We start from the raw sequence: 21,256 nt of genomic DNA on the forward strand, positions 1-21,256 counted from the left end.
GCGCTGTTAGACGCACCCGTAATTTCTCTATTCAAGCAACGCCTATAGACGTGCCCGCTATTTTGCGCGTCTATCAAGGACGTCTATAGTTGCTTTGTGTTGTTGTGGATGATGCTCTTCTCCCACACAAATGTTGGGAACACCACACTCGACCACCTGGCGTGCATCTCTGAACCGCTCAGCATCTTGTCGACATCTTAAAGTGTGTTAAGACCATATTACAGAGTTTGGGAAAATCCCAATTCCCATTTTGTAAGATTAAAAAAATGGGGTCACGCTAAACCCTTTTAAGATTTGGTCAAAACCCCCTCATGTGACATATCATTAGAAAGCTCTTGAAGAGTAATTTCTAGATCCACATTCTCTGAAAACTTTGGAATTGGTATGCTCAAGATACACCAAAAAGTAGATTAAAAAGAAAACTCCCAAAGTAATGGGATTTTCCCAAACTCCCTAATATGGTCTTTGTTTCAAACATGCACTTGCACCATCATGCTTACCCTTCCTTCTGTGTAACGAGTCTCAAAGAAGCTTCAAATCACTGGGATACTGACTGTATATGCCACCTATAAACCCATAAAACAAGCCTTGGTTGTTATTTTTTTAAAGATGTTCTAGTGAATTTAGGTTATTTACAGATCCTTGAGAACTACAAGTACCACCTGTAGAGCCAATAGAACTGTTGTGCCGACTTGAACTGTGCACCACAATCATCTGACTAAACCCATTGCTGACACCATGTGACCCCAGGATCTTTAAAAAAAAGCAAGATTTAGATGGAAATAGTGTTGCACAAAATGTGCATCGTGTGAGCGATCATCCATTGATGTAAAATTGATACTCTCGAACAATGGCATGGGCCTCGGGCTACTCGCTATCCCATCTACATGTGCCTTTGCATGCAGATAGCTAATGAGGACGATGATAGGAACCTAGTGAGGTTAGGGGGAGAGGTGATTAGGTCACAAAAATCAATTAGGTAATATAGCTCAAATATGAAACAAATAATATTAGGGGAGAGTGATTAGGTTGCAAAAAAAAATTAACTAATATAGCTAAAATATGAAACAAATAATATAAAATATAACCATTACTTGCTCCGAGAAGCAATACTCAGATTGTATCTCCTGAAAAGGTAAGAAGGTATAGTTCTCTCCAAAATTGACCACCATAGAAAAAACCACACCAATAGGGAACTTTGCCAGGCATGCTCAAAATTGAGAATCCTCCCACCATGTATAACGAGTGTGCCATATATAGGGGTAGATTTTCTCCTTAAATGTCATTGGTGTGAAATGGTGTATACATTGTTTGTCCACAAGCCAACTTCCTGGAATACACCCATCACCTTGGAGGTGATGTGTCACATACTCATAGCATTGCCATGTCACTATCTCTTGGTTACTTGTATCAAGGTCTACCATCTATAGCCGTGTAAGTGAACCACATGATGTGTAACTGCTCTCCACACACAAGGCATCATATGGTTATGGGAATCCTCTGTGCGTGCACATAAAAGGAGCGGATGAAATCAGGAGGACTATGAGACAACTCTCTATGTCTACTAACAGAATCTAACACATCATAAAATAGTTACAACTCACCATGGTAGTGAGACAATAACATGTATCGCATTATTGTGAGTACCTCACAAACCAATTCTTACACCCCTCAAATGACCTTTGCTCAATTTTCAGGTCTAGAAATGATGCCACGAACTTTCGGTACATCACCAAAAATTGAATCAATAGATAATTTAGCAATTGTATGAGAATTCAGCTTTTGCTTTTGCCCACTTTATAAAATAATCGCTTCTGGGTCAGTGGTGGGTCCAAGGAAGTCTATTCCCCATTTTTTCAAAAGATTGTTGCACAATGATCGGGACCAAAGGCATTCTATCTTGTCCATGGGGAATGTTAAAGCATTGGCATTCATCACACTATTTGATGAATTCCATGGCATCACCAAACATACCTTGTTTGTAAGATCTTTCTCTCACTGTTACGTTTCCCACAAAATGTCCATCATCACTATTGGTAATTCCACTTTGAGCTTCTTCTAAAATGGTCAGGATTTCATCCTCCTGACACACTGTCTAAGCATGTGATCTTTGCCTAGCTTATACAATTGACCAACTATTAATTGGTAAGGTGTTGCCAACTTGATAAGTTGTTGCATCTTATCCTTGTTCAATGGCTTGTCACCTATAGAAATCCATAGGCTAGATACTTGAAGATGTCTTCACTCCACTTTACTACTAGATCTAATTTAAATATAGCAGCATATGGTAGTTCATCGCCAAAAGGGCAGGTTCTCCATTAGGTATTCTTGACATGTGATCTTCCGATACATGTTTTGAACTGTTTCTCACTATTGGTGGTGCTATGGAAAGGATGCGGGGTGTGGCACTCACCTTACCCTTCATTTGGGAGATGCTTATGACCACCACAATAGCCCGTTGAGTAGCCAAAGCATCCACATAGTTCCTCTCATTGATTACTAGATATGAAAGACAAACAGTTTGTAGCACTGTTATGCTAGCTCTCCTCTTTCTTCGACCTCTAGGAAATTTTAGTTAAACTACTCAAGGGATATGAAGCCTTATCTATATATATCCAATAAGTGCTTCTTTATCTAGATATTGGTTTACTCTCTGAGTGAGAATGTTTCTTTCTCAAATATTATAAATGCTCTAAGATTTATTATGTATGCTCTATGAGTGAGAACGTTTCTTTCTTAAATATTATAAATGCTCTAAGATTTATTATATATACCCTAAGATTTTTATTTCTTTTCAGTTATGAACATCATATGGAAAACAAAATATGGGCTTGAGATAAAGGTAGTTACATACTTATATTGATATTGATTAGATCGCATAGGGCACCAAATGAGGAGAGAGAATGGATACACTAAGCATGACTTTAAGGGACTTCATAAACCTATAAAGAAAGTATCCGAGTCAAAGTTTGATATTGGAAAAGAAAAATGTGCTAAGAAGCATTCTAAAGCTAAACACAAATACTTATAAACCTCTAGTTATAAAAATATAGTCACATTGTTTGAGCAATCTATAGATAAACGCATGTGAGGTATTATACATTCTAGCAATAAAATCAATATGTAATGCAAATTAAAGAACTAAATTGCCACACATATATTGATAGGTTATGTGTGCATTGAGAACTTGGAACAAAGTAATCTACTCCACATTCTATTGGGATTGTATTGTGTAGTATATGTTTCAATTGTCCGAGGAATAAGTAGAAACACTTTTTCTCCCTCTATAAAAGAATGAGCTATCCTCTTAGGATTAGTATACTTAACCGCTCGATCAATAGCCTGATGGATATAATCTCGAGCTCTAGCTTTAATTGCATCTAAGATAGAAATTCAGTTGCACTGGTGTCTTCTGAGGTAATCTAATTGTACCTCGCATCAATGGATTGTACCCATAATTCAAGACACATGGAGAAAAGTTTGTAGAGGAATGCTTGTATGAATTATATGCAAACTCCAAATAAAGGTAAATACTTTTCCCGATCACTCTATCATTCTTTGATATAAGCTCTTAACATATCCTCCAAGACTTTATTGACTCTCTTGCTCTGACCACCATCACTCTGTGGATGATCACCGCTACTCAAGTAGAGTTGCGTGCCAAGTTGACTAAAAACATGTTGCCAAAAAATTACGTGTAAGCAATAGATCTCTATCTGACACAATGGATTCTAGCAAGCCATTGTCAATAAATAATTTTGCTACTTGTAGAGCTCCAACCTTGTTCATAATAGGAAAAAAATGTGCCATCTTAGATAATCCATCCATAAAGACAAAAATAGTATTAAAACCTTTCCTAGTTCTAGGCAAACCCATAATGAAACCCATGAAAATATGCTACCACTTCCTCTCTAGAAAAGGCAATGGATGTAATTAGAAGGAATCATCCTAATAGGATGCCTTTCTTCAAAAATAGTAGAGACAATTTTAGATAGGATTATCCAAGATTTGATTTTTCAATGATGGAACTTCACACATGTCCATTTTTCATGAAGGGATTCCTTTGCATGTTTGAAATCATCCTTAATTAAAAAGTTCACTGTGTGAAGTTCTGCCAATCCCATTTGTCAGGAAGGGTTTTCCTTTTCAAGTTTAAAAACATCCTTAACTAGAACGTTGGTTGCATAGAGAGAGAGAGAGAGAGAGAGAGAGAGAGAGAGAGAGAGACAATCCCTCACACCCATAGATGTAGAACCATCCTAAAAAGAGCACACATCATAGTTTCAAGAAGTAGTAGTGGAGACAATTATACCAAGGAATATACAAGCTTTGATTTTTCATTGTTGAAAACTTCACACCGGCCTTTCACCATAACATTTGTCATCAAGGGTAGCCGTCCTCTCAAAACTTTTGACCACGTGTGAAGAGGCCCAACGCGAGAGCTGAGTGGGCGTTGGTAAAGAATGGTGCCTGGTGTGAGGTGAAAAAAAGAAAAAAGAACCACTGCCTCTATAGCCCTTCACCTCCCAAACTTGGAAATACAAACACAACGGAGGCACCACCAGCACCGGCTGGAACACTTCTCACTGTTCACCACCCACCCACACCAAAAAGACAGCTCAAAACCATGAAGCTTCACCTTGATATACGGCACCCACAACCTTCCAAAACAAGAGCTATCCACAAGCTCGTAATCAGCAGCATCACTTACCAAAACCCGACCATTTCCCATGCTCCAAAGGCGGCCTCTCTTCCGAATGAGTCGGTGCCCTGCATTTGGCAACCACCCGCACACCATACTGTTGCAATAAAAAACTTCCAAGTCTCCAGCATTCGCTCCCGAAAAAAAATAACACGCATACCAGCTCACTGCAAAGCCACCCGCTCTGTATATTTGCCAGGGCATTCAGGGCAAAGCTTATTCGTAAACCACGCACACCATATGTACACAGACCCAAAACACCTCTGAGATTTTCACCTGACACCTGGCTGTTTACACGAGTATAAAAGGAAGCCCTTAGGGTGCCACATGAGAACCCCACAGACACACACACACGCGCGCGCACAGCACAGAGATGGGGGCCTCATCGGTTTCGGCAATGCTTCTGCCACTACTTCTGCTGGTCGTAGCTAATGTGTGCCAGGGTTCCCGCCACCTGCCTCCCGGAGTACCCCTCACGACGTATGGGCCGGGACACTCTGAACAGCGGGCCTATCCTCATTTGCCACCGCCGCATCACTACGTCAGTCACCGCCAGCCCTCCTCAGCTCGGCCACTGTCCACCCCTGCCCACACTACTCGCAGCCCCACGTCCCACTCCGTATCCCCTCTTGCCGCTGCCCAAGCTTCACCTCCGCCACTGCACTCATCTAAGCTGGCTCCGTCGCCGTCAGTCCTAGTAGAAGCGCCGGCGCCCTCTTCGCCCTCCTCTCCACAAAACACCCCGTCACTGGCGTCACCGTCCTCAACAGCCTCAGCACCACCGCCCGCGTCCAGCAGCTCCTCTAGCAGTACTACCGCTACAACTCCCAGCTCGCCGTCCGCAACGCCGCCTACCGTACCTTCTCCCACCAACTCGGCGCCTGTGGAGGCCCCCATATTCCTATCCATCTCGCCTACGTTGTCGCCTTCCCCAAGAGCAGCCGATGCAGTTCCGTCTTTAGCCGTCCAAGGTCCCAGCGGCAATCCCGCCATACTCCCTCCCTCTCCCTCTCCCTCGCCCTCGCTCGCTGATTCTCCGACAGATCAGGTACTATCTCCGTCACCGTCCACGACAACGTGACCAGCTGCCAGTTTGCCCGTTGCGTCCAATGTTGGGAATGTAATCGACCATAATAGAATTTTAATGCTTAACTAGATGTACGAACTTCATCAACGATAATACAATTAACCATTCGTCTCTCTCTCTCTCTCTCTCTCTGCTGTTCGCTCTTGTTAGGCCATCTCACCACCATCCTTAGTGAGAGTATCGACGTGAAAAATAAAAAAGAAAGAGGATATGGCTTCGGATCGATATCCTCGACCTCTCGTCCAAGCATTCAAACCTGGGTCCAATCATTGTTGTCTTTGAGATCTTCTATAAGGACAACAAGGGAAAACCTCAACATGATCTTACATAAAAAAGAAGGCAAGGAAAATTTTAGTCATTTGTCCCACGTATCATGCCCAAAGAATCAACATATGAAGAAGAAAGTGAAGTCCTTATCAAAGAAGTAGAAGGCAAAGATGTCCCTAAAGAAAGTGTTGAAGCCCATGAAACTTTTGAGGAAAGGAGAAGATGTAAGATTAAAACGAGGATAATCCAAAGCAAACTTTCTCGAACAGAAGAAGATAAATAAGAAGTGTAAGTAATCGAGGCAATACTCTAAGAGGATATTAAGCTGACACCCAACTGCATAAGAGAAAGTTAAAGGAGAAGACGTAAGATTAAAAAGAGAATAATCCAAAGCAAACTTTCTCGGAGATAAATAAGAAGTGTAAGTAATCGAGGCAATACTCCAAGAGGATATTAAGCTCACACCCAACCGCATAAAAGAAAGTTAAAGGAGAAGACGTAAGATTAAAATGAGGATAATCCAAAGCAAACTTTCTCGAATAGAAGGAGATAAATAAGAAGTGTAAGTAATCGAGGCAACACTCCAAGAGGATATTAAGCTCACACCCAACTGCATAAGAGAGTTAAAGGAGAAGACGTAAGATTAAAACGAGGATAATCCAAAACAAACTTTCTCGAACAGAAGGAGATAAATAAGAAGTGTAAGTAATCGAGACAATACTCCAAGAGGATATTAAGCTCACACCCAACTGCATAAGAGAAAGTTAAAGAAGAATATTTTGTAGAATCAGAAAGACGAGCCCCAAATCTTTTTGGAACACAAAAAAGGAGACACAACTAGAAATGAAGCCCAAATCATGCGACTGAGAGTGTACTAAAAAATGTACATGTGTATATGTTTTAAGGAATATACACATTATTTCTTGTTCACGCAACTAGTGTAAGTTGAATACACCAGTAGCTAATAAATAGGATACCTCCCGTAAATGTAAACATTCTCACAATGAGCATGTACCAAAGTGCAGTGACCCCCATATCCACATTGTTAGGATCTTTTTGTAGTTAAAGGCTTAATTATTTCAATTGTAATAAAAGAGCTTTACTAGGGATATAATCTACAGTGATCCAATAATTTATATCCTAAGTTGGATGCATAAGTTTTCACAAATGAAGTTCTTTTAGGTTGGTCGTAAAGAACATTTCCCAAAGTGATCCCCATATTCACACTATTTGGGTCATTCTGCAACCATTATATTACACGGGTCTCTTAGTGACCAAAAAATAATGGCAAAACCACTTTGTGGAGTGTTTTCTATAAGCTCAAGGGATTCACTTATGAAGTATGTAACCTATCACCTGAGTTCATAAACAGATGGACATTTTTTATTTATTTTTTTGAGAGAAATGTATTTACAAAAGGGAACCATTAATATGATTTTGAAAAAAACATTACAGATTTGTATTGAAAAAGGATTTATTTTAAATATGAAAAAGCTACAGATAAGGAGTTTTAGATATAGGTCTTGAACACACGTGAACTACTAGGATTACATATAGTGAACTCCCCAAGTCTACAAGCAACCGCACATCGAGCTTCGTGACCTCGTATGAGAAGGCTATATCAATAACTAGCAAAGAATAATAGTAATAGGCTACATCAATAACTAGTAAAGAGCAATAGCTAGCATTAAGGAGACTTTGTCAAAAATTTGCCTCCATCCTCGACGTCATTTTACTTGAGTTTTTGGCCTTGCTCTATTGAGGTGTGTTTCCTTCTATATTCAGAACAATAAATACCTACATACCCACGGACTCTGTGTGTGTGTGTGTGTGTGTGTGTGTGTGTGTGTGTGTGTTTGTGTCTATCTCTGTTTCTATCTCTCTCTCTCTCTGTGTGTCTCTATCTCTATTTCTGTCTTTGTCTCTGTCTCTGTCTCTCTCCAAGGATCCAATTTACAACATAAGTTGTATGTATAATTTTTTACAAATGAAGTTCTTTTAGGTAGGTTGTAATGAACATGTCCCAATGTGATCCCCATATCCCCATATCCACACTATATGGGTTATTCTATAACCATTATATTACTTAGGTCTCTGATCGACAAAAAAAATCATGGCAAAACCACTTCGTGGAGTGTTTTCTACAAGCAAAAACATGTTGAGCTTCGTGACCTTGTATGAAAAGGCTATATCAATAACTAGAAAAACAAGGAACAGTAGCAATAGGCGCTACATCAATAACTAGTAAAGAATAATAGCTAGCATTAAGGAGACTTTGTCATAATTTTACATACATCGTCGACATCATTTTCCTTGAGGTTCTGGCCTTCCTCTATTGAGGTGTGTTTTATTTTATTTTTAGTACAATACACACCTACTGTTGTTATGACCCTTACACATGGAACGTATACACACTATTACATGGGATCTACACATCAGTACTGCGTGGGACATGCAGACGTTGTGTGGGAAAACCAATGGCAACATACTATTGCACATCATCACTTATAATTATAAGTGTGAGCGGGTAATGTTTGTGCGTGATGGTTGTAGGCCAAAGACCTAGTGATGTGTAGCAAATAGGGGGCGTGTTTATGGTGTGTGGTTGGGAAGGTACACACTGGATGCTCGGGGTCATTGGTATAATAATGGTTAGGTGGTTAAACATGGTATGCCAAGCTATGTTTCTTTTTGCTATTCTTGAGTTCATCTTTTTCTCTCTCACAGTTTTTGCATGAGGCTTGATACAAAGACATAGGTTGCCTTGCATGGAGGCCTAATTTGAGAAAGGATAAGTGGGGAGAAGCGTGGACTTTCATCGCTGCAATAGTCTTTCGTCCGTCTACCAGATTTCACTATCATCACCTAGAAGCTAAGGTGTGGCTGCACCACAATACCCTTCTTGTCTAGACCTATGTGGCTGTAAGTAATTGTGTCTGGTGTCCTTCATTTGCTTATTTAATTATTCTTATGTGTGTGTGTGTGTGTGTGTAATGCTCCCTTGAAATAATTTTTAGAGGCTTCACGTATTTAGAGTTTAGAATGTATATCTGAGTCTATGATATTACTTTGTTGATTTTTAGAATAATAATTTTCTTTAGTTTATGTTTGAGTGTGATGTTTCCTATTTTATGGTTTGTTTTTTACTAGCTTTGAGTTAGTAAGAGATAGTGGAAAGGGTTGTAGCAATTAAGGCACCCCCAGCTCAACTTACAACACATTAAATTGGACATAAAGAGCATTCAAAGTGATACATTACTTCTCAACTTACAACACATAAGAATTGGATAGAAAGAGCATTCAAAGTGCTACATTACTTCTCAATTTGTGTGATGCAAGGCATAAAGTAAAGACACATGCATATGGCAAGGCATATGCATAGGCCTATATAGACGCAAAATGCATAGGCATAGAGGCCTTTATGAAATCCCTTTTACAAATATGCATAAATTAAATTTAATTATGTTCATGAATGATAGCACTCTATACATGCATGAGAGATTGAGCTCTCTAAGTATATATGGAGCTCATATAGAGATCTCTATGAATGTGTAGACAGTTATATCCATGCATAGAGAACTCTATGCATCTATAGAGTTCGTAGAGAGCTCTATACGTACATAAAAAGCCCTATGCATGCGTGGAGAACTTTATGAATTCATAGAGCTCATAGAGGGAAGATCCTTATGCATACAAACAGAGCTCATAGAAGAGTGCATAGAGTTCTCTACCTTATGCATAGAGTACTTATGTATTTGGTAGATCCCTCTATGCATTCATAGAGCTCATACAGATCCGTATGCATGCATAGAGTGCTAAATGCATAGAGATATATATCCATGACTTGGTAGAGCCCTCTATGCATGTATAAGGTAAGGGACCTTATGGAAATGCATTGAGCTCTCATGAATTTTTTATAAAGCCTCAATGCATTTGCACATAAGGGCTCTAACTTGTGCATAGAGCTAAAAGAGAACTCTATGCATAATCATTAATGGATCAAATGATATGAAATATAACCATTACCTACTCTGAGAAGTAATACTCAAATTGTATCCCTTGAAAAGGTGTGAAGGTGTAGTTCTCTCCAAAACGACCATAGAGACAACCACACCAATAGGGAACTCTACCATGCATACTCTGAACTGACAATCCTGCCACTTGGCACATTGAGTGTGCCATATATAGGGATGGCTTTGCTCCCTAAATGTCACATAGTCATAGCACCACCATGTCACTATCTCCTGGTCACTTGCATCAAGATCTATCATCTGTAGCCGTGCAAGTGAACCACATGATGTGAAAGTTTTCTCCACACAAGGCATCATATGGTAATGGGTATCCTCCGTGCATGCACACAAAAGAGAGTGGAGGAAATCATGAGGCCTATGAGGCCTATGAGGCAGCTCTCAATGCCCACTAAGAGAATGGAACACATTATAAAATAGTTAGAACTTAACATGGTAGTAAAAAAAATACGGGTCGCATTGTCATGAGCAACTCACAAACCAAGGATTACACCCCTTAGATGACCTTTGCCCAATTTTGATTTTGGAAATGCTGCCAAAAGCTAAGAATACAACTCGGTTTTGGTGATTTCAAGAAACCAAGCATCATGCTCAATGAACACTCCTCTTGTGACTCTCTTGTGCAAAACCTTTTTGAAAACTAGTAAGGCATGCGAATTCACCTCCCAAAATATTTCTATCAAGGCTCTAGTGTCTTCACCTAGAAGGTGATCATGGCTAGCTAGATGACCACTACTCGGTCTCACAAAGCACCAACCTCATTGGCATCTAAACTTTGCTGTCTACTAGAGCCAACTCTAAGTGCATGTGGTGCTATGGAAAGGATGCGAGGTGTGGCACTCACCTTACCCTCCATTTGGGAGCTACTTATGGGGCTACACTCATAAAGTACAAAGATAAAATCGAGGTAGAAGAAATTTCAATATGAGCAAATATGAAATTCCTCTAAAAGTACAACCATAAAAAAAGAAATATTACTATGATGGTAAAAGTAGATTCCCTATCAATATAGAGATCTATCCATCAAAACCCTCTCTAGCTCTCAAATACTCTAAAATTCTCTCATGGTCACGAATCAAAGCCAAAAATGCAAGCAAGATCCAAGTTGGTGACTCTGTACTCGATTAAGAGTGAGCGTGACACCAAGCAATAGATGAAAGTATTGAACTGCCTCTAACTCCCTTATCACTACTAGATCCCAAGACTCCCCCAAACAATGTCCAATCTAATAGTGGAATCGGCTTGCCATAATCATGCTATGTGGGCATTAAAAGACAATCCATGATTATCCATCGTATCCGGGTTGATGATGCATTTTTCCCTAGTGCAACTCATGAGATAGTAGTCTACTCCCTCGCTATTATATTCTCAGCAATAATGGTAAATACATCACCTAGAGTGCTAAATGCATAGAGATATATATCCATGACTTGGTAGAGCCCTCTATGCATGTATAAGGTAAGGGACCTTATGGAAATGCATTGATCTCTCATGAATTTTATAAAGCCTCAATGCATTTGCACATAAGGGCTCTAACTTGTGCATAGAGTTGAAAGAGAACTCTATGCATAAGATAAGAGCCCTTATACATGCATAGATCTCATAGAATTGAAAGAGAGCTCTATGCATAATGTGAGAGCTCTTATACATACATAGAGCTCGTAGAGTGAGCCCTATGCATGAATAAATATCTCATAGAGAGACCTATGTATACATAGAGATCAATGCATTTGCATATACGGTAATAGCCCTTATGCAAATGTGTAGAGCTATCAGGCATTTGGTAGAACTCTCACATGCATTAGGTAGAGACCTCTATGCATGCATAGCGCTCATAGAGAGCCGTAGTACACATGTATAGGGCTCTTTACACATGTATTCGGTAAACCCTCCCTCCTCCCCATTGTCTGCTCCCATCTTTTTATCCAAAAGAAGGATAAGACAGGGCGCTACATAAGCTCACAGTTAAGAATAGATTGCCCATGCCCAAAATAGAGTACATCCTAGAGCGATTGAATGGTGTTAAAGTTTTCTCTAGGATAGATATTAAGAGTGGCTACCATTAGGTCTCGATCTTTGAGGCTGACATTTCAAAATCCGCCTTCAAGACCGAGCGTGACCTATGAGTTTGTGGTGATGCCTTCTTGAGTCACTAATACACTAGTGAAGTTCTTAAGAAGATGATGTCTCGGGTTTTTTGGGATCCAACTTAAAATGCATCTTCATCTTTCTAGATGAAATCCTTAGCTTCTCAGGGAGTGCAGTAAAAAATAATCATAGAGAGGAAAACATTGTTACACGAAATGTGCATCATGTGAGCGATCACAGTGATGTAAAAATGATACTATTGAACAATTTCATGGGCCTCGGGGATACTCCCTATCCCATCTAGGGAGCTAATAGAAGAGTGCATAGAGATCTCTAGCTTATGCATAGAGTACTTATGTATTTGGTAGATCCTTCTATGCATGCATAGAGAGCTCATAGAAGAGTGGATAGAGATCTCTACCTTATGCATAGAGTACTTATGTATTTGGTACATGCTTCTATGCATGCATAGAGCTCATAGAGATCCCTATGCATGCATAGAGCACTAAATGCATAGAGATATATATCCATGACTTGGTAGAGCCCTCTATGCATGTATAAGGTAAGGGACCTTATGGAAATGCATTGAGCTCTCATGAATTCTATAAAGCCTAAACTCATTTGAACATAAGGGCTCTAACTTGTGCATAGAGATGAAAGAGAACTCTATGCATAAGATAAGAGCCCATATACATGCATAGAGCTCATAGGGTTGAATGAGAGCTCTATGTATGGCTGCAGTGATAAAGTACAAAGATAAAATCGAGGTAGAAGAAATTTCAATATGAGCAAATATGAAATTCTTTTAAAAGTACAACCATAAAAAAAGAAATAGTACCATGATGGTAAAAGTAGATTCCCTATCAATATAGAGATCTATCCATCAACACCCTCTCTAGCTCTCAAATACTCTAAAATTCTCTCATGGTCACAAATCAAAGCCAAAAATGCAAGTAAGATCCAAGTTGGTGACTCTGTACTCGATTAAGAGTGAGCGTGACACCAAGCAATAGATGAAAGTATTGAACTGCCTCTAACTCCCTTATCACTAGTAGATCCCAAGACTCCCCTAAACAATGTGCAATCTACTAGTGGAAGCGGCCTACCACAATCATGCTATGTGGGCATTAAAAGACAATCCATGATTATCCATCGTATCCGGGTCGATGATGCATTTTTCCCTAGTGCAACTCATGAGATAGTAGTCTACTCCCTCGCTATTATATTCTCAGCAATAATGGTAAATACATCACCCTCTTGTAGCAAATCTATCATCTCACCATAGTTGGCCACCATGAACATAGGACCAATGTGCTTATCCAACCACACTCGATTGCAAAGGAGGCTTAGGAGAGAGCATTGTCTATATCCGTGCATTTTCTCATCCTCTCGAGGCACAATCTTACTAATCACCATCCATACATGCTCCACAAAAGCATGCAAACTATCTTGTGTGAATCGTGGGGGCTATTATGCACGTGTGCTTCTGATGGAATGTAAGCCCAAGGTGCCTGGTAATGTGTCACATTCATGTGGGCCTCTATGGTCAATAAAGGCACCATCCACACACCAAAAACATCTCATGACAATCTGAGCAACATGTAAGGGTTAGGATGATGCTCTTCTCCCACACAAATGTTGGGAACACCACTCGACCACCTGGCGTGCATCTCTGAACCGCTTAGATCTTATCGACACCTTAAAGTGTGTTAAGACCATATTACAGAGTTTGGGAATATCCCAATTCCCGTTTTGTAAGATAAAAAAATGGGGTCACGCTAAACCCTTTTAAGATTTGGTCAAAACCCCCTCATGTGACATATCATTAGAAAGCTCTTGAAGAGTAATTTCTAGATCTACATTCTCCGAAAACTTTGGAATTGGTATGCTCAAGATACACCAAAAAGTAGATTAAAAAGAAAACTCCCAAAGTAATGGGATTTTCCCAAACTCCCTAATATGGTCTTTGTTTCAAACATGCACTTGCACCATCATGCTTACCTTTCCTTCTGTGTGACCAGTCTCAAAGAAGCTTCAAATCACTGGGATACTAGACTATATATGCCACCTATAAACCCATAAAGCAAGTCTTGGTTATTATTTCTTTAAAGATGTTCTAGTGAATTTAGGTTATTTACAGATCCTTGAGAACTACAAGTACCACCTGTAGAGCTAATAGAACTGTTGTGCTGACTTGAACTGTGCACCACAATCATTTGACTAAACCCATCGCTGACACCATGTGACCCCAGGATCTTTTAAAAAAATCAAGATTTAGATGGAAATAGTGTTGCACAAAATGTGCATCGTGTGAGCGATCATCCACTGATGTAAAATTGATACTCTCGAACAATGGCATGGGCCTCGGGCTACTCGCTATCCCATCTACATGTGCCTTTGCATGCAGATAGCTAATGAGGACGATGATAGGAACCTAGTGAGGTTAGGGGGAGAGGTGATTAGGTCACAAAAATCAATTAGGTAATATATCTCAAATATGAAACAAATAATATTAGGGGAGAGGTGATTAGGTCGCAAAAATATGAAACAAATAATATAAATATAACCATTACTTGCTCCAAGAAGCAATACTCAGATTGTATCTCCTGAAAAGGTAAGAAGGTATAGTTCTCTCCAAAATTGACCACCATAGAAAAAACCACACCAATAGGGAACTTTGCCAGGCATGCTCAAAATTGAGGATCCTCCCACTTGGTATAATGAGTGTGCCATATATAGGGGTAGATTTTCTCCTTAAATGTCATTGTGAAATGGTGTATACATTGTTTGTCCACAAGCCAATTTCCTGGAATACACCCATCACCTTGGAGGTGATGTGTCACATACTCATAGCATTGCCATTTCACTATCTCTTGGTTACTTGTATCAAGGTCTACCATTTATAGCCGTGAAAGTGAACCACATGATGTGTAACTGCTCTCCACACACAAGGCATCATATGGTAATCGGAATCCTCTGTGCGTGCACATAAAAGGAGTGGATGAAATCAGGAGGACTATGAGACAAATCTCTATGTCTACTAACAGAATGGAACACATCATAAAATAGTTAGAACTCACCATGGTAGTGACAATAACATGTATCACATTATTGTGAGTACCTCACAAACCAATTCTTACACCCCTCAAATGACCTTTGCTCAATTTTCAGGTCTAAAAATGATGCCACGAACTTTCGGTACATCACCAAAAATTGAATCAATAGATAATTTAGCAATTGTACGAGAATTCACCTTTCGTATTGCTTTTGCTTTTGCCCACTTTATAAAATAGTCGCTTCTGGGTCAGTGGTGGGTCCAACGAAGTCTATTCCCCATTCTTTCAAAAGATTTTTGCACAATGATCGAGACCAAAGGCATTCTGTCTTGTCCATGGGGAATGTTAAAGCATTGGCATTCATCACACTATTTGATGAATTCCATTTCTCTCACTGTTACGTTTCCCACAAAATGTCCATCACTAGTAATTCCACTTTGAGTTTCTTCTAAAATGGTCAGGATTTCATCCTCCTGACACATTGTCTAAGCATGTGATCTTTGCGGAGCTTATACAATTGACCAACTATTAATTGGTAAGGTGCCGCCAACTTGATAAGTTGTTGCATCTTATCCTTGTTCAATGGCTTGTCACCTATAGAAATCCATAGGCTAGATACTTGGAGATTTCTTCACGCCACTTTACTACTAGATCTAATTTGAATATAGCAGCATATGGTAGTTCATCACCAAAAGGACAGGTTCTCCATTAGGTATTCTTGACATGTGATCTTCCGATACATGTTTTGAACTGTTTCTCACTATTGGTGGTGCTATGGAAGAGATGTGGGGTGTGGCACTCACCTTACCCTTCATTTGGGAGATGCTTATGACCACCACAATAGCCCGTTGAGTAGCCAAAGCATCCGCATAGTTCTTCTCCTTGATTACTAGATATGAAAGACAAACAGTTTGTAGCACTGCTATGCTAGCTCTCCTCTCTCTTCGACCTCTAGGAAATTTTAGTTAAGCTACTCAAGGGATATGAAGCCTTATCTATAAATATCCAATAAGTGCTTCTTTATCTAGATATTGGTTTACTCTCTGAGTGAACGTTTCTTTCTCAAATATTATAAATGCTCTAAGATTTAATATGTATGCTCTATGAGTGAGAACGTTTCTTTCTTAAATAGTATAAATGCTCTAAGATTTATTATATATACCCTGAGATTTTTATTTCTTTTCAGTTATGAACATCAGATGGAAAACAAAATATGGGCTTGAGATAAAGGTTTAAGTTACATATCTATATTGATATTGATTAGATCGCATAGGGCACCAAATGAGAAGAGACAATGGATATATTAAGCATGATTTTAAGGGACTTCATAAACCTATAAAGAAAGTATCCGAGTTAAAGTTTGATATTGCCTGTATAGAGAGAGAGAGAGAGAGAGAGAGAGAGAGAGAGAGAGAGAGAGAAACTCACACCCATAGATGTAGGACCATCCTAAAAAGAGCACACATCTTAGTTTCAAGAAGTAGTAGTGGAGACAATTATACCAAGAAATATACAAGCTTTGATTTTTCATTGTTGAAAACTTCACACTAGCCTTTCACCATAACATTTGTCATCAAGGGTAGCCGTCCTCTCAAAACTTTTGACCACGTGTGAAGAGGCCCAACAAGTGTATTTTTCGTTTATAAAAGCCTTTGGCAAGCGGACCAGCTTGGCAAGCCTTTGGTGGCAAGCGGAGCAGCTTGTCCTGTCTCTCTGCTGTTCGCTCTTGTTAGGCTATCTCACCACCATCCTTAGTGAGAGTATCGGCATGAAAAAGAGAAAAGAAAGAGGATATGGCTTCGGATCGATGTCCTCGACCTCTCATCCAAGCATTCAAACCTGGGTTCAATCATCGTTGTCTTTGAGATCTTTTAAAAGGACAACAAAGGAAAACCTCAACATGATCTTACATAAAAAAGAATGTAAGGAAAATTTTAGTCATTTGTCCCACGTATCATGCCCAAAGAATCAACCGATGAAGAGGAAAGGGAAGTCCTTATCAAAGAAGTAGAAGGCAAAGATGTCCCTAAAGAAAGTGTTGAAGCCCATGAAACTTTTGAGGAAAGGAGAAGACGTAAGATTAAAACGAGGATAATCTAAAGCAAACTTTCTCGAACAGAAGGAGATAAATAAGAACCGTAAGTAATCGAGGCAATACTCCAAGAGGATATTAAGCTCACACCCAACTGCATAAGAGAAAGTTAAAGGAGAAGACGTAAGATTAAAACGAGGATAATCCAAAGCAAACTTTCTCGAACAGAAGGAGATAAATAAGAAGTGTAAGTAATCGAGGCAATACTCCAAGAGGATATTAAGCTCACACCCAACTGCATAAGAGAAAGTTAAAGAAGAATATTTTGTAGAATCAAAAAGACGAGCCTCAAATCTTTTTGGAACACAAAAAGGAGACACAACTAGAAATGAAGCCCAAATCATGCGACCGAGAGTGTACTAAAAAATGTACATGCGTATATGTTTTAAGGAATATACACATTATTTCTTGTTCATGCAACTAGTGTAAGTTGAATACACTAGTAGCTAATAAATAGGATATCTCCCATAAATGTAAACATTCTCACAATGAGCATGTACCAAAGTGCAGTGACCCCCATATCCACATTGTTAGGATCTTTTTGTAGTTAAAGCTTAATTATTTCAATTGTAATAAAAGAGCATTACTAGGGATATAATCTACAGTGATCCAATAATTTATAACATTAGTTGGATGCATAAGTTTTCACAAATGAAGTTCTTTTAGGTTGGTCGTAAAGAACATTTCCCAAAGTGATCCCCATATTCACACTATTTGGGTCATTCTGCAACCATTATATTACACGGGTCTCTTAGTGACCAAAAAATCATGGCAAAATCACTTTGTGGAGTGTTTTCTACAAGCTCAAGGGATTCACTTATAAAGTATGTAACCTATCACCTGAGTTCATAAACAGATGGACATTTTTTATTTATTTTTTTGAGAGAAATGTATTTACAAAAGGGAACCATTAATATGTGTATATTAATGGTCCCTTACCTTATCCATGCATAGAGAACTCTATGCATCTATAGAGCTCGTATTAGAGAGCTCTATACGTACATAGAAAGCCCTATGCATGCGTGGATAACTTTATGAATTCATAGAGCTCATAGAGGGAAGATCCTTATGCATACAAACAGAGCTCATAGAAGAGTGCATAGAGTTCTCTACCTTATGCATAGAGTACTTATGTATTTGGTAGATCCCTCTATGCATTCATAGAGCTCATACAGATCCCTATGCATGCATAGAGTGCTAAATGCATAGAGATATATATCCATGACTTGGTAGAGCCCTCTTTGCATGTATAAGGTAAGGGACCTTATGGAAATGCATTGATCTCTCATGAATTTTATAAAGCCTCAATGCATTTGCACATAAGGGCTCTAACTTGTGCATAGAGCTGAAAGCAAGGATTTCACTTACGTAAACGAGAACATGTGAACATGTTAATAACATATGTTAATAACACAAAAAATCTTTTGATCACATGTTATATTCACAAAGCTTTCACAAGGGCCTAAAAAAAATTATTTTTGTCGGGCATAAAAAATCTTCTTAGATGGCCACTGACCTGCTATTATGTGAAGATGGTAACATGAGAACATGTGAATAGCTTATTCCCATGTGTTTCCTTCTATATTTAGATCAATAAATACCTACACACCCACGTACTCTGTGTGTGTGTGTGTGTGTGTGTGTGTGTGTCTATCTCTGTTTCTGTCTCTCTCTCTATGTGTGTATGTCTCTATCTCTGTTTCTGTCTCTGTCTCTCTCCAAGGATCCAATTTACAACATAAGTTGTATGCATAATTTTTCAAAAATTAAGTTCTTTTAGGTAGGACATTGTAATGCACATGTCCCAAAGTGATCCCCATATCCACACTATATGGGTTATTCTATAACCATTATATTACTTAGGTCTCTGATCGACAAAAAAATCATGGCAAAACCACTTCGTGGAGTGTTTTCTACAAGCAACCACATGTTGAGATTTGTGACCTTGTGTGAAAAGTCCATATCAATAACTAGAAAAACAAGGAACAATAGCAATAGGCGCTACATCAATAACTAGTAAAGAATAATAGCTAGCATTAAGGAGACTTTGTCATAATTTTACATACATCGTCGATGTCATTTTTCCTTAAGGTTTTGGCCTTCCTCTCTTGAGGTGTGTTTTATTTTATATTTAGTACAATACACACCTACTGTTATGACCCTTACAGGTGGAACGTATACACACTATTACATGGGATCTACACATCAGTACTGCGTGGGACATGCAGACGTTGTGTGGGAAAACCAATGGCAACATACTGGAGAGACGGAAAACCCTCTCTCTTGTAGTAAGAGGAGTACGATCCAAGTATAGCTCACTCCAATGGGATTTGCATCCCTTTCGGAGCTAGGGATTCGACCCGTACCGGTGCACAAGAGCTTATCCACAAATGGAGAGAATGCTCATGGCTACCATCACTTGACACTAGACTAACCATACACACAAGCTCAACTTGTCCTCATTCCTTCACACCCATTCATTCACAAACACAAGCAAGAGGAATACAATCACTATGCACTCAAGCAAAGAGAAAGACCTCACTCCACTCCTATCTTCCTACAAGCATGCACACACTCAAGCATCAAGCTTCCATGAAAGCTTCAAATCAATCCATGTACTCAAAAATGAAATACTAAAAGCATGCATAAGAGTAAAATGATTAGAGAAGAGGATGAGAAAGACTCATGACATTGCTAATGATTCAATGAAGAGATTTACCTCATACAATGATGTAGATGGGGTGAGAGAAGAGTCTTCACCTCTATGGAGAAGAGGGAGAGTAGGTCTCTCAAAGGAGCTCTTGCATGAACTAAGCCCAAAAGTGTGTCTAAGCTCTCAAATGAGCCACCTTTTATACAAAAATTCTAGGACTCCCATAAGTCCCCATGTGGGATTATTATCAAACCCTCTCCCACATTCATCTACAAAGTGGAACTCTTTTCAAGAGCCCTAAGTATTGTTTTTGTTGCATCCTGGTATTGGTATTGATCCTCATTTGCAAGCAACACTCCCCCCTTCCTATTTTGCGCACGTCCTCGAGCGCGGTAGTAGCAAGAGCTGCAACAAAAAAACAATTGATGCAAGTCAAGTCCTTTATTGATAAAAAGAAAAGAAAAGCAAAATCAGCAATAATAATTACACACGTGAGCATACAAGTGCAAGGCTGATTAAAGTTTTAATGAATACTAAAAGAGGTGAGTAAAAACTAGTCAAAGTGAGACTTAGGTAGTAGATAATGCTATGCAAAGGCAAGTGTCGTTGTACACCTCCGGTTATGACCGCAGTCTCAATGTCCTATCAGTATGTAAGTTACTCCTAAGTGGCAACCCTACTCCTAAGTATGAGCAAAGGTGATTGGAGCTCTCTCTTGTTGTTTTGTTTTTGTTTTTTTTAAATATGTGTGTAGAAGGTGATAAAGATTAAGTTTCTATCCCCATGAGACCCAAGCAATGGCCCAGAGACCTCCGCCAAGAGAATCTAAAGACCGCTAAGTATCTCAAGGGCGACAGACCCTTTTTCTTTCTTTTATGACCTAAGGAGTACCCCATGAAGATGAAAGCATCGGTCTTGAGGGCCCATAGTGTACCCCCGAGTCCTACCAACAGCTATCAAGGCGATAGATTCCTCAATGGTCTTCTTCTGAAGCTTCTAGACATCAGTGGTCACCCCATGGAAATCAAGGCATCGGCCCCAAGGTGCTGAGACATCCCCAGGTCCTACCAAGCACTTCGCATGGCGGTAGACACTTCATGTCGTAATTCACCTTGTATATAGATATATATCTTTTTAGGGTATATTTTCATAAAAAAAAATTTTTATTACTCCTAGCACCTAGCTCATATTTAAGAGATAACTACCACTAGGGATAACTAATATACCTTGAAGACATAAGTACTTGGCATACTCCCTTGGTATATATCCTACACTGTCTTTGG

The sequence above is a fragment of the Cibotium barometz genome, chromosome 8 (assembly GCF_041138505.1).
Source record: "Cibotium barometz isolate CiBa-2024 chromosome 8, ASM4113850v1, whole genome shotgun sequence".
NCBI classification, from domain to species: Eukaryota; Viridiplantae; Streptophyta; class Polypodiopsida; order Cyatheales; family Cibotiaceae; genus Cibotium; species Cibotium barometz.